This window comes from Lytechinus variegatus, chromosome 7 (assembly GCF_018143015.1).
Source record: "Lytechinus variegatus isolate NC3 chromosome 7, Lvar_3.0, whole genome shotgun sequence".
NCBI classification, from domain to species: Eukaryota; Metazoa; Echinodermata; class Echinoidea; order Temnopleuroida; family Toxopneustidae; genus Lytechinus; species Lytechinus variegatus.
The window spans coordinates 20,235,320-20,250,278 of NC_054746.1; positions in this window are offsets into that span (position 1 = coordinate 20,235,320).

The following is a 14,959-nucleotide window of genomic DNA, read 5'->3' on the forward strand; positions in this document are numbered from 1 at the left end:
GCGCAAGTTTTTGGTCACATGGTTAAGGTCGAAGGTCATTACGTGTCAATGAACTTAGTATTTTACTATCGAATGAATTGTTTTTTATTTTTCTTAATAATTATTTATCTTAGCTGCTTTCAAAGTCAGCACTGCTGCTTTATGCAAGCGGGACTGCCAGAGACGTTTCGCTTGTTTCTTTCCTCTAATCATTACTTTCCGTATAAAAGAAAACATACTATTATTAAATGTAAATAGAAATATTTCAATGCATTTAGTATGATGATTACGTTGAGATTGATTTAAAAACTAAACAAAGCTTGATAAGTAGTCCCAAGTATTGACACTAATAGAATTGGCGAGATGGTCTGTATTTTTTTTTACCTACAACTAGTTTCATCAAAGACGTAAAGACAACGACAAGAGCAACATGTTAGCTCCGTGCATTTGGATAATCCTCGCGCTTATACAATGGCAAGGTTGCCATTCAAATTCAAGAAACTGAAGAGAGTATATACACTACAAATTTTCCCCCACTTTTTTATCCATCTTTCGTCAAAAATTTAGGCGAGACTGTAAAAATACAAGTTCAAGATTTGTAGACTGATTTTAAGTCACAACCCCCCCCCAAAAAAAAAATAGAAACGGCTTATCTATATTATGGAAAGCAAGAGGGTTGTAAAAGTCGGCTCTAAACAATATCTTTGGAGCTCTTTGTCATATTCTTATCGAACTATGAAAAGCAGAACTGTTAAACATCATGCACTCCAAGTAGACTGATAATTTGCGGTGTTCATGAATGCAACATTTTAATTTAAGTCTTCACCAGGGCCTGATCATCACAAATGCAGTAAGTTGCATTATGCACTTTCCATGATAAAACTTGTATTCATTCTTTGGATATGTAGACATGTATACGCGTTGCCCTATTAACGTAACTCGGGGTGACAACTAAAACAGACCACACTGCCACACAAAAGTTCTCAAATGTCAGAATTGCATTCAAACTCTTTATTTATAACGATTCCATTCATATGTTCTCGAGTAAGGTATTTTATTTTCTTTATAAATTTTTATTTTACCGAACGGAAACGGCATGCGTTGGATCGAAGGTCCACTCGTGAAATCTTGAAATTACTTTCCCCTTGACAATGTCATGTAAAATATAATTAAGGAATAAGATGCCTCTGAAATTAAGTTATTTTAATAAATTTACAGTATTTGCTTCCTAATTTTATCTAGCGTGATGGTTTATTCGGCCTTTCTTTTGTTGGATATACACCAATCTTTTTTCCCCTCTCATAATAGGGATCGCGAAAGAGATATTGTTTTCGCTTTTGCTCTTTATACTCATTAAGATATACTTTTGACATGACGAGACACCAATTTATGACCTTTAAACATTATTCAACATATACTTATGAATTCAGTGTTCATACATCAACTAACATTGGTCGAAACATATGAAATTATCTTTGTGGCAAAGATTGTCAACCTCTTATTTTATTTTTATATACTATCCTATGTTATGATCCTCCTTTTTTAGGGAAGTTCTATATGCAATATCGTAGAAATATTAAATTATATATGTTCAACAAGGACAAATCATAAATGCAAGATCATATACTTTCATCGACAAAAGAGGTCGGTGGTTATTACAGTGCTGTTCGTCAGCATTATCATTTTTTTACTCTGTCTGTAAATAGTTTGTTGATTTTACTTGCAATTGTATGATAGAATTACTGCATTTGGAGAATAATAATTATAAAGATAATAACATAATGATAAAAATCATAATTATGATAACATGAATATTAATAATAGTGGTAGTAATACTTCATACCCATTAATATGAAAAATTAAAAATTTTGATCACACCTGTATGCAGCTATGGATCTACAATTAGTTAGTAGGCCTATTGAAGCCTATCAAACATTAAAATATACCTTTCAAGAATATAATCTAAAGCTGTAAGAATAAACTGCTACTTGTAGATCACTATAAACTAACAGACCTGTATGATCAGACTCATTTTATTATCAGTAGGATAGAATGTTACAAGCATTGCAGTTTATCACTGAATATCAATAAAGATCTCCCCTTCAGTGCCGCTCACGGGGAGCATTTCGAGGCAGGGCTACCAAATTTCTAACTTTGGTTAGCCATTATAGCAGAGTTACCATCATCATACGTGCTTTACTAACGGACCCGTTTTATTGCGATAAGACAATAGATCTTCATCTTTGTGGTCTACTTTCATTTCGTCTAATGCCATTCCGTCCATCAACAATTCGTCTAACAACCATTTGGTCCAATCATCACTTCGTCTAATCACCATTTCATTTATGACCATTTTGTTTCATAACCAGTTGGTCTAATATCCATTTCATTTTCATTCATTTAGGAAAATTTAACACTTAGTCCAATTAGACCAAATGACAGAGGCGTCGATCCTGGGGGGGGGGGGCGATCGCCCCACCAATGAAAATATTGGGGGGGCAAACATATCACTTTGCCCCCCCCCCAATAATTCCGGATATACCAACAAAAAAACAAGATTGTAATGTTCAGCAAGTGAGATTAAGATACACAACTCGTTCTTTATTTAAAATCGTGCTCAAAATGTCCGCTTTTCAGATTGGAATATAAAATTTTTCAGCTCGCGCTTCGCGCACGCATCATTTCTGTAGCAAAAACCCATACTTTTCATGATTAAATAGGTGAATGTTAATGTCCCATTTTCAGTTTAAGCTTCAAAAGAACTCCTGCTTCGATTTACAATCATCTTTTTTGGGATATATATCTTGTTCTTTATCAAAAACTTCCATTAAACTGTCATATTTTCAGATCGAAATATCAAAATTTTCAGCTCGCACTTCGTGCTCGCATCTATTTTTCTTTTGGATACTAATTTTAATCATGAGTATCAAAAATGCTTAGAATATCAAGCTTTCAGGTCAGAATATAAAGAAATTTCAGCTCACTCTCGGCACTCGTACTATCTCTGTAGTGAGATATGTATCCTCCTCATGATTTACAAACAGCCCTAAACAGGCAAGCTTTTCCTGTCAGTATACTAAAAAAAAAAAAAAAAAAAAAATCAGCTCGCGCTTCGCGCTCGCATTAATTTGTTGTTGAGATACGTGTCTGTGTCTCATGAGTCATATATATATATATATATATATATATATATATATATATATATATATATATATGTGTGTGTGTGTGTGTGTGTGTGTGTGTGTGAGAGAGGGTGTGTGGATGGGTGTCTTTTACGATCGAGCGCCTTTGGAACGCTAATGATTTTGCCCCCCAATCTGAAAAATGGATCGACGCCCCTGCCAAATGATATGTGGACTAAATGGCTGTTGGACCAACTGCATTAGAGGGAATGACATTAGACTAAATGAAAGTAGAGCAACTGGTGATAGGACGTACTGATGGTAGGTTTAATGATAGCGGACGAGTTGGCAATAGGATGAATTGGCATTAGACGAAAAAGAAATAAAAATTTGTAATAAAGAAATGCCTATATTTTGGTGAACGTCCCATAGTTTTCAGTCAATCAATAGCGTATTACTCAATCAAATACCAATTAATCATTTGAATAAAAAGTCTCTACAATAGTTTCATTAGATTTGCAGACTTGTGTCTCTGGTTTTACATAACGTTAGACCTACTAATAAGCATCTTTTGGCTGCTGTGCGCATTTTCATATCACTAACAATCAAAACACCAACTTTACATATCCACAACAGCATTGGAATATCATAGATAAACATGGCGGTCTTAACATTCACATTATCTGGTTGAAAGTAGATTATACAAAGCAATATGGTCGACGAAAAAAGTATAATTAAAACTAAGTTCAGGAGGTTTAACACATTCAGGAGTCCTCTTAACTTCACACGGTTGCGATGATGTTCATCTCGAGTTTCGACTTCGTTTTGGTCCATTTGATTGGGAACCATTGCCGCCAATCGGCGATTTGCCCGAGCATGTATAACAGCAACGTACATAAGTGCAAAGTTTAAACACATGGTAAAAACAATAGGCGTAGATACACCAAGTATGACGATGACAACTAATATAAATTGAGCTGATGAAACGATTTTGTGATAATGTCGCAAGTATTCATCCATAGAACAGTGATCTACATCTGCGAATGGAAAACCTTTGGAAGGGGTAATACCAATTACCCCTGCCAGGGAGAGAATCCCTCCCGCTGCAACGATCCCCATCATTCGCTGCTTGGTCACTATGCTGTAGTACTTCAGAGGATACTTAATGAAAATGAATTTGTTAAAGGCGACAGAACAGAGTATCCAAGCAGACAGTTCAAAGGCGAACAAAAATATGGCAAAACTACTCCCACAAGCATCTGCATTGATATGAAAATACCCACCCAAAATTAATGCAGAAGAAGTGACGTTGTATAGGAATGAAGAAAGAATATCTGCATAAGCTAGAAGTTTGTAGAGATATGCATCGATCTGGATGAAGTCGATGTCGCGATCATTTGTAAGGACGACCAGGATAAAAACGTTGAGAGCTACTTCGATGCAGAAATAAACCTGCAGGATAACAAGTCGAGCAACATCAACAACCAACATTCCATCCTGTCCAAAAGAATAATTTGCGGTGGTCATCATGTCAGCCATATCCACCTTACTTTCTGTGATTTACTGGGGCCTATGGATAAACAATCCGAATGACATTAGCTGATGAGTTCTATAAATAATGATGACGAAAGTTTTTTTTCTAAATTTTGGTACATTCTTATTTCAAATACGTTGCACTCTTAACAGTAATAACTGGGCGAGAAAACTGTGACTTCGCTAATATAATATGCTTAAATGCTTGACGCCAAAACATGATGTTTCACCGCACAACTTACGCTGAAGTTAGCATTCTATACCAAACGATGATAACGATCGAAAATGCTAAAATTGTCAGGTTTTGATGATGACGCTAAGTTTCACTGAATATTTATGAACCTGGTGATATTCTTTTGACCTACAGGCAGGCGGGAGTAGTCAGATGAATAAACTACTGGCTACTGTCGGTTAACCCAAAGTTGGTTGAAGACATTATTCGAAAGCTGACAGATTCTGCTACTAAACACCACTTTCTTGTACTCCAAAGATGCTTATGACCTGTGTGCTGCTTCTAACAGGTGAGCGGAGTCTGACGTTATAATTTCCTTTCCCCTCCATGAAACATACAGTTTTACTTATCAATCATTGTCAGTAAATTTTGATACAAAAATGATAATTTATCTTGCTTAGCATAGAATATAACTTTTTATATTAAAGTTTGCAGCAGTTTCTAGGACAACAGTCAACATAACGAAAAAAAGGCGATGTCATTGAAACCCCGCTTTTTCAGATCGTGACAGATCCTTGTGAAAGAAAAGATGAAAGACCACTGAAATGTTTAAAACATCAACTGTTCTTGTCATCTCGATCACATTAATAACAGTGATGTGTGATGTTCATGTATTTGTGTTTGTTTGTCTTATACTTAATATTTACTTCAATATCCTGTTCAAAGTAATTATTCTGTCAAAACCGTATTAGGGCTCATCACAGGGTAAGAAAAGTAATGGGCTAACTATATATATATCTGTCAGAAAATGACTGAAGTTGATTATGTGAGCATTGAGAAACGATATCCCCAAGGACTTCTATTATAGCTATTATAGGGATATTTCACCCTACCGAATACTGCTTTTATTTGTGTGGAAAGAGAATGAAAGTCAACGATATCGATCGAGGCTTCCATGTGGCATGAGGGAGTGTGTGTAAATGCTAAATATTATTTGCATTTCAAATTCATTCTTCTCTCTAGTTATTACACTCATAAACTGTTGCTCTCTGATTCGTTCAAAGTAAATTGCGTTAATCGTGGAAGCGTTGTGGTGTAGCGGTTCTATTTCTCGACTCGTAAACAGAGGGTCGTGTATTCGATCCCACCGCAGCATAGCGTCCATTGGCAAGGTGTCAATCCACTCTTGCAACTCTCAATTCAGGTGTCAAATCGGTGTTATATTGTGTACTATCTTGCAGATAAACGTTCGTTTCACTATGTATGAAAACTAGTTTAGTGGGAACCGGTTTAACGTGTAATGGGGACGCTCGAGTCGAAGTGGTCTTGGAAGCAATCTTAAGTTGTGTTCCAAACCAGTTGGAAAACCAGCTCGCGATGTGGTTTTCCAAGATTGTTTTGCCTCGTTACAATTGGTTTAGGCGTAGATGATAAGAACACAGGCCTTCTTCGGCAAGCGATCTTCACACGAAAGTACGAGATTGCGAACATATTGGTCGTGCTCCACTCAGAGCATTCCCTTAGCAACAAGACCACTGTACGTGAAGTGGTTCTGGAAACCAGTTCAGAAGATCTGAGAACGGGGCCCCAGCTTATGTTATCCATGAGCGCAATTAGAATACATGCGTTCCTTTTAACACACACCCAGGTGTCAGATTCAGTTTATAAGCTTTCCGTTGATCACGCAATTTCATTTCAATCGCACTTCATTTTTTGAGAGAAATATGTTTTGTTTTGTTTCTTGAAATGAATCATTTCCGGTGTTGCTTTTTATCACCTTCATGAACTCTTGCTTACCATCAGTTCTTTTTTGTCAACAGATATCAATTATTCAAGGTGCTGTTACATGGTATCGTTTACCGTTGCTAATGTTATATTACTCATGTTTTCCCATCTTCTTCTGCTTCACGGCCCTGGGGGTGCTGATGTCAATTTGAAAAGGCCCCCCCCCCCCAAAAAAAAAAAAGTATTCAGTACAAAAAAAAGGTTTTCACTACAAAATGGAGGTCAAATTGGTTCCGAGAAATTTGAGAAGCAAAAAGAAAAAAGGAAAAAAACGGAACTACAAAATCATAGTCATTTTCGTTACATTTTTTTCAATCTTTACACATCTATCAGAATACCTGGGGGTACTGCTTCTATGGAGAATATTACACGCAGCACAATCAAAGAAATGTTTGGTGTGCACCCCCAGCATCCCCGCTTCCCAGGGCTATGTCCTGCTTTCTTCCTTAATCTGTCACCAGTCCCCGCGTCATTCGAGTATTATGTTAAAAGTCTCTCTCCGATTACCTAAGAACATAATTCATAAAAATTATAAAAGAGTTGAACAGAATCTGTATTATTCCCGAGAGTAGGCCTACTGTTATCCTCGTATTCTTTTTCTTCAACTCGTCCATTCCGTTTAAAAGGTGTACATGTATTTTGTTTAGTAGGGACTTTCCGATTAAGGACTGTGACTGACCTTGCTTTAGACCGGAGAATTAGACCAATCGAATGCGCATGCATGATGCTGATGCACGTTGTGTGTTTTTCATGCCCTTAAGATATCACTACTATATAGGTTCTATAAATTGGTAATGGCCTACTTTGAGGATTCAATCACACATTTTAAAGATTTTTAGACCAGACACTAAATATCTTTTAGCTGCTTTTCTTATCTTCACATCGCTTAGGATCAGAACACCAATTTTACATGTCCACAACAGCATGAGGAAGTCATAACTAATCAGAAGTGCGTTATGGCTTACATTTCCTGGCAGAGTAACAACACACGCAGCTATACTTGTTGAGAGGAGCAGAATTAGAGCTAAGTTAAGAATGTAATTAACGGATAGGAGACCTCTTATCTTTACACGATTCCTATCATGTTCAGCTGGAGTTTGCTCCAAGTCTTGGTTAGGTTGATTGTCGCCCATCATTGCTACTCGACGATTTGACCGAGTCAGTTTCACGGCTGTGGATATCAGTGCGAAGTTCAGGTGAACTGTAGGGATAAATGGTATAGAGAGAACGATCACAACGACAGAGATGAATGCAAATCTCGATGGCGAAGCGGTTTCATGAAAAGATTTTATGAAACCAAGGACAGAACAGTATTCTACGTCTGCAAATGGAAACCCCTTAAATGGCAAAACACAGATTCCTCCGAGGAGCGAAACAATCCCACCAACTGCTAGAAAGCCTGTCACTTGACGATGATTAACCATACTGGGGTACCGTAATGGATACTTCACGAATATAAATTTGTTCAAAGCGACAGAGCATAACATCCAGGCAGAGAGTTGAAAATTGATGAAACATATAGACAATGTTACCACACAAGCAACTACAGGGATATATAGATATTTACCCAAGAGAATTGCAGATAATGTGGCGTTATAAATTGTTGACAAGATGATGTCAATTTTTGCGAGAAGTTTGTAAAGGTACACGTCGATCTGGATAAAGTCGATGTCGTGGTCGTTTGCAAGGACTACGAGGATGAAAACGTTAAGAGCCACTTCGATGCACCAATAAACCTGCATGCAAACTAGTCGAGCAACATCAACGATATCCATGGTCAAATTCACGCTCTGTTCAGCAGAATAATTGTATCTTTCCATGTTCTTTTTTACTATAAAGTATTTTTAAGATATTGCGTTTGACAATGGTTAGAAAATGAGAAAGAGCTCAAAATTAAAACAAAATTAAATAAATGAATTTAATAGGAGATTGTGGAAACGACAAATGTAGGCCCTATGGTGCAATGAATGCGTTAATTGAGACTTTGAGCTTTTAATTTCAGATACCATAGACTCCTACAGCTTTTTGAGCTGCGTTTGAGCATCTGTTCGTTGGGCAAAGAAATTTCTGAGCCACCAAACCTGGTAAATGACCAAACTTGCCAAGTAACAAGATGAATGCGTGTGATGCAACGTTCGAATTTTTTGTGAAGGTTTTGGTCAATTTTACAGATTAACATGCAGTTGAACGAAAGTGACGAATGTGTCAGTTTCAGATGATATCGCTTAAAATGTCAAGTGACGACAATGTTTCACAGAATTATCGTTTTTTATTTTAGATGAAATTCCTAAAAACGGAAAGTGTAAGCTGAGCAAAACACGTCAATAAATAAACGCGAAGAAGCTGATTCCGAATCTTGCATGAATTTTCATCACTTCAATTAACCAAACAGCAGCTTAAGATGTTTCGACTTTGCTCGTTAATGACTCAAGTACGTGACTAATATCTGTTTGAATCCGCTACCAATGACTTTAAAGAAACTGAATGGCGTTCCAAATCTATACTTTATACGAAAATTTTAACCGCCATTTTCTAAATCGTTTCGAGAAAGATGCAATGAAGAGTTTTCCACTAAAGGAAATACTTGACTGTATGGATATTTCTTTAGTTTAAGAAATAAGTCACGGTATTTGTAACACCTCTCTGTTTAATGTAGTCTTCAGCTCGACAGTCGACAATATGAAAACAGACAGCATTAATGGCACTGGCGATCTGTCGTGTTTAATACAAAGCTTACATGTTTATTCTTTTTTATGCAAAGGGAAATTATGTCTGTGACGTATTTTTTTCTTTAAACGTTCTCGCGAAGAGAGTTTGTACGATAAAATACTGATTAATGCATTCATACTGTAACAATATGACATAGACAAGCCAATAAACACACTTGACAGGTGACATAAAAGTACTCAATGTCAGAAGATATTTGAAAAGGTTGCCATGAAGAATGGGATATCACCTTTCATTAAATCAATAATCAACAATCATCCTTTCATGTTAAAGAAGAACGGAAGCCAACAAGAAATCGGGGCTACAAGGACACTTGGTGAACTTCGCTTTTTAATTGAAGGACGGAGTGGAGGCACCCTCTAGAACTGTAGAATACATTGAAAATTTATCAGGAAAATTAGATATTATGAATCATATTGAGTTTCCGTTGTGGCTTCGTAATTTTGGTATTCGATACCATGTTGTCACATTTACACATTTACTTCTTCACAGTACAAAAATCGAAGCACTTTTAGTGTCAATCAACTTGTTTGAGTGACAAGCTTAACAACGTGTTATACTGGTTAGCTTCAGTGTGTGTATGTTTAATGCCAAATTAGGAAGGATCATTTTAGTAAATGGTCCAAAAAGTTGTTTGTTTTTCATTTAAGTACAATATTCCTCTTCAATAATAATAGTAATAATAATAAGGCTGTTCTTGTATATCGCATATCACATTATGTCATAACGTCCCTATGCGCTTCCAAAGAACTTGGATATCATTTCCCTGGCTGTAGCCCAGCAGCCTTTTACAGCGCGGTGGCATTTCAAGGAATGAATTCATGCCAGGTACCTATTCATCTCACCTGGGTTGAGTTTAGCACAATGTGGATGAATTTCTTAACTATACCTACCTATGGATACCTATTCTGAACGCAGTCTATGACTCTATATTCAGCTTCAAATTCTGTCTCCTCTTTAGGTTGGCCGGAGGTGGGTCAGCGTCAAACTTGTACGTCACAGGTTCACATCTCCAATATACTTATCCAGTCCATTCTCGAAGCTGAAGGAAATCACATCATGGCTGGGATTCGAACGGCCCTCTGTTTCAAAGTTACAATACTAATCCACGTTTTGTTCAGAAAAGAAAGCTTCCATCTCTTTGTCGGATTTTCATGTTCTTCTGTAAGAGGTTCCCTTGTGGAACGAACACACATTTCACAATGTGTGGATTATTCAACATGCTCAATTTCACATAATTATGTGAAATAAGGACATTTCCCGCAGTGTGATACACATTGCGAATGAGTGTTTATTCAAACGGGCTGTTTCACATGAAGCATTTGATTTGTTCGCCATCCCTCTTTCCATTTCCATGAAGCTCCCATCCCCTTTATTTGCACAGCGATGATTATCACACAAAATTTATTCCTTTTGATTTTAAACTAAAAAATGTCCTATAACGTCCTTGAAAGGGTACAGTTGGTAACAAGTTAAGCGAAAATGTATTATTTTGACTCAATTGAACCCCTGTTTATAAACAGAGTACATGCTCGTCTCTTGTGGATTCTGTCCTTCCAGCACACACACACACACAAACAGTTGAAGTCAGTTCATATCTACCGTAGTTTGAATAGGAATGCATAAGCATTACATAAAAGGCAGCATACATGGTGTCTAACTTCTCTTGGGAAACTCCATCTGTACAAATTTTCAAAATATTATCCTGGCCCAAAATACGCAATGTCTTTTTTAGAGCATCTTGCTTAATGGTTCATAAATGTCTACACGAAGCTGCTCCTCAGGTGCTTTGTGATAAGTTTATTTGTATAGAGAAAAGATCCTCCCGAACAACTAGAAGCACACATAATATGATAATCAGGGTGCCATATGCTCGTAAAACCTTTTATCAGAAATCATTTTTTGTCACAGGCCCATTACATTGGAATAAACTACCCGAACACCTTCGATTCATACAAAACATTAAACAGTTCAAACGGGAAATGGCTAAATGGGAAAAAACCTTTAATATGTAATAGGGACTAATGGTGGAATCTATTTTATTCTTTCTCCTCATTTTGTACATATTTTGTCTCTTTTCATGTGTATATATTGTTTTCGTTTAGTTTTAGGTAACATCTGTACAGTATCATATTTTATTTGTTCTGTTATTTTCCATAGTCAATTATGCTTATTTCACTTCATTTTTTCAATATTAGTATTTATGCTCAATTCTTTGTTTATATTTGAATATGTTACCATGTTTTATATTTGTGTTTGTTCACGAAGGTCCTCAACGAAAACCAGCTTGTTGCTGATTGAGCTACCCTTCTTTTAAATATTTGAAATAAATAAATAATTTGCGAATCCCAGCTCTTTCAGTTCACGTCCGTCCATAACTGGTTCTCCGTGTTGTCATGCCGTCATTTATTAGTGAAGTCCTGAATAAAGGAAACAGTTTAACGTGATCATTGTTCTTCGGTACCATTCCGAGCCCGATTAAGGCAGTTGCCTCCATCACAGATGACGAAATTTCGCACTGCAACGCAGAATCAACCCTAGCACGCAGCAAATGCATAAAAAATGCATGCAGGTAAAATCGAAATGTACACCCGGGAGGTCTTTGTCGAAAATTGGTGAATCAGAATGGCAGTTTCGTCCGACGACTCGGAGCTGACGAAAAATTGCAAATAAGTTGTTTGTCCAGAGACACGGACGAAACTGCTATTTCTTTTCACCGACACCTCGACAAAGACTTCGTTTTCATGAAGAGCATTTGCAAATAGATTATCTACGTTCCAAAAAGCGTCTATGTATCTGTAACGAATATCACTCAACAACACTTACATTCACATAAATTATGAGACTGTTTTGCAACCGTTTTTAGTACAAAGGGTCACTTTCCATGCATACAAGCAGCCATACACTTACGCATGAAAAGCGTCATACATACATCATGCACTTGTAGTTCTTTGTCAAAATATTTTATTTCATTATTCATTCATTTCTAGTCTAAACAATGTAGTATTTATACCTACATAACTACAACGGCTCTGTCTGCACTTGCTTAATCAATAGCATACATTCAACGGTTTGTAAATATATATATGTACATATGGAATAATCAAAAGCATTTCTTAAAACAACAATGAAAAAATTCATATGAAATTTAAAAGCTTATCCTGTAAAACCCTTTTGTTTAATTTCAAATTCTCCACATCATAACTTTTTGAAACATTCAAATAATCTAGAAATGAATGGAAAAGGTGACATGCGCTATCTAGGGGATTTACAAAACGGTAAGATAAGCTGCGTTTGATTTGTTAAAGAGGATTTGTCAAAGACGAGTGATGTAAAAGCACTCTCTAAAAATATTGGGTAAAAGTGCTCCATGATGTTTGGAATTTCTTTTGGGCCTTTTTATTTATCCAGTGTGATGAAAATTTTGCCCATTCTAAAGTAATTGCTGCTTATTTTTTTTAATAATACTGGACAATATGCTTCCCGCATCGGGTAATTTTGCCCCAAATTGGTTGGACATATAATTTCCCTCGTGCTCGTTAAAATTTTACCCAATATTTTTTACAGTGTGTATCATATATTCAATTTCAATTCGATATTTGTTTGTCGAAGTATTCAGTATACTCATTGTAACACATTTTTTTCTTTCCTTACTTCAGAATCCCTTATCTGTATACGTAAATACTATTGACAATACAAATGTATTCAAAGAAAAAAATAACACATAAAAACACGCATAGGTTGTGTTTAATGCACTCTTACAGGGTTGGGGAAATAAGACCACAACTTTTACCGCCACTGGGTAACACACTTTCCAAACAACTATTGGTTAAAATCTGTCGAATAAGGTAATAAAAACTAATAATTTGGTAATAAATTTGCTAAATTTGGTAATGATTTCCCAGAATATATATATTTTTAACCAGCATACAATACCCAACACAGTGGACAGTTTGTTGGGTTTTTTAACCTTCTAAGACATGTAAAAAATGTTGAGAAAATAAACAGTGTGTCTTGATAAGGGATGCTATTCACTTTGATCCTATTAATACAATATTCATAAAAAATAGGACGAAATGGAAATAATATGTTCTAGAAAATTAGATTTTTAAGCTCAATATGCATTGTTAAAGCTCAAGTTTGTTCTCGATGTATGACTTTTTTTATTCTGTTTCTGTTTGTTTCTGTTTTTGGTAACTCCAGTAGGAAATCGGCAGGACAGCATTATTTGCTGGTAAACGCCAAGCTGGTATATAACCAATTACCTTGGAAACATTTAACGTCTAGGTTAATCAGTCATAGTGGCTGACGTAATAGACGACAGATATCACTCTTGGGCCTTTTTATCAAAGTGGAGACAATGGCAGAGTTGGGATTCGAACTCACAACCTTGCGATTATGAATCCAATGCTCTAACCACTGGACCACACCACTGGATCATATATAATGATTCCCACACTGCCCACGCTTTTATCTGTAGACCGATCTATAAATATAAATGGGGGCAATTCATTCAGAGATTTGTTACAATACATCTTTTTTTATACTATCACCCAGTATCACCCCTGCATCAGCATTGCCTCTAGGTGTTGTTAATAAGTTGCGCATGACCGTCATATTTCTGGGTCTAACTTATTATTTTTATTCTTATTAGTCAAAGCAGATGTCGAATCTTTGAAGATTGAAATTCTTGTTGTTGACAAGCATCTGAATGCAAAATATTTTATTTGCCAAAACTTGATTCGAGCCATATAAAATCCAGTGCAACGCTGATGAAGCAACAGGGAAAATGTGGGTTTCGTAATCAGCACATGAAAATGTCGCCAGTCGTGGGAAACTTAGCACTATGAACCCCCCCCCCCCCGCATGGGGAATTTAGTCTTTGGAGCGTTTGAATTTAGAGCACATCAGTTTCAAACGCTTTATAACGACTCTTCGTAATTTAGCATCATTAAAGACGAAAACTCCCAGTTTAGCAAACCAGAGGAAATTTATGACATCATTACAAATCAGTAATACATCAAAATTGACAGTTTTTGGTTTTAAAAATAGCAATATGGGATGTATAATTGCTATCAGCATAGCAATCAAAGATATATTTATAATATACATGATACTTAGATATCCTCTCAGTTTTGTGCGATGTTGGTCTTGTTGAGCTCGAAATTCGTCCGCATTATTCTCTCGGTTATTCTTGACCACGATATGTATGCGACGATTATACCTGACTTGCTTGATGGCCAATGTTACCACTGCAAAGTTCATAAACACTATTCCAATGCCTGGTACGCAGCATCCCAATAACAATATTGTGAAGCCAAGATATAATATGTCTTTTGGTACACTGATCGGATGTAAAACATCAAAAACGGTGCATCTGACGATACTTGTCAAAGGGAATCCTTCGAAAGGTAAAAGCATGATGACGTTTAGGGACAGCACAAAGCCAATCATTAAAAAGCCAACCACTCGATGCTTAGATACGATGCTGTAGTACCGCAAAGGATACTTGATAAACAAAAGTTTGTTTAAGATAGTAGTACATATTTGCCAAGCAGAAAGTTCATAACATAGAATGAACAAAGTACTCAGTATCGAACAAGCAAATATGCTGATTTGAAAGTACTCGCCGAAAATGAAA